The sequence below is a fragment of the Octopus bimaculoides genome, chromosome 5 (genome assembly GCF_001194135.2).
Source record: "Octopus bimaculoides isolate UCB-OBI-ISO-001 chromosome 5, ASM119413v2, whole genome shotgun sequence".
Taxonomy (NCBI): domain Eukaryota; kingdom Metazoa; phylum Mollusca; class Cephalopoda; order Octopoda; family Octopodidae; genus Octopus; species Octopus bimaculoides.
Genome location: NC_068985.1, coordinates 84,517,174 through 84,518,369, shown reverse-complemented (window position 1 = coordinate 84,518,369; position 1,196 = coordinate 84,517,174).

Here is a 1,196-nt window from a genome sequence, read left to right as displayed (position 1 = left end):
CATAGAATCTGGGAAAATGGCTTTATGAGCCTACTGATTTGGGAAGGACTGGAATTTTTACAAAATACACAGAAAAATACAGATATAATTAAAATTTTAAAATGCCACTTTTTATTTTATTTATTTATTTATTTTTTTGCAGAATCAGAATCTCTGTACTCAAAAATGGGGGATTCTGTAAAAAAAAAACAAGCAAAAAAAAAACAAAAAACAAAAGGGGGTGTGATCCACATTCTTTACATCCACCTTTTCTTTGTATACCTTATTATTCAAATTTATATTTCAATATTAAAAAAGGGATCAAGCTGCTTAGTACGTTTGGTGCACTCTGTGAGGACTGCAAAATCCTATAAAACTGTCTCATCATTTGTTTTGATTACTGGTAGAGGATGGCGTTCATACTAGCTTTTAGTATGCTCTTCACCACAATGTTTGCATGGTATCAAGCAAATATATTGACCAACCTCATCATTGTTACTATTATTGTTATTATTATTATTGTCATTATTATTAAGGTGGCAAGATGCTTAGCAATATTTTGTCCATCTTTATGTTCTGAGTTCAAATTCTGTCATGATTAACTTTGCTTTTCATTCTTTTGGGGTCGATAAATTAAGTACAAGTGAAACACTGGGGTCAATAAGATTGATTAGTCCCCTACCCCCAAATTTCAGGCCTTGAGCCTTTAGTAGATAGAAAGGATTGTTATTATTATTATTATATAGATTGAGTGAGAGAGCAGTGCATGCCATTAAAGTGACACTAGGATAAAATATATGAAGCCCAGTTGCCCATCATGACTACCCGTCTGATAAGGGTACACCAGGCACATGCATCACAACCATATATGAGTGACATGGTGATCTCATATCAAGATAAACAGCGCATGACCTTGCAGGTGGTGCCCAGTTAGAATTTTCTTCCGGCCGAGTAGCCCATCCCGCTCAAAAGGTCCCTGAATAAGGTTTGTTTAAGGATGTTGAGCAAAACACCCATCTTTCCAAAGGTGAATTATTCAAACCCCAAAGAATTCCTCTCAACACATGGCTATGATGCTCCCCCACTACTTCTGCTCATGATCAGAGATGCACATATCGTCAGCCACCAAGGGACATGCTCAACTGGTTAAGGTCAAACAACTGACAAGCAAATCTGTGGTATTGAGCAGAATATTTGCTGTAGCCCATCTTTTATAC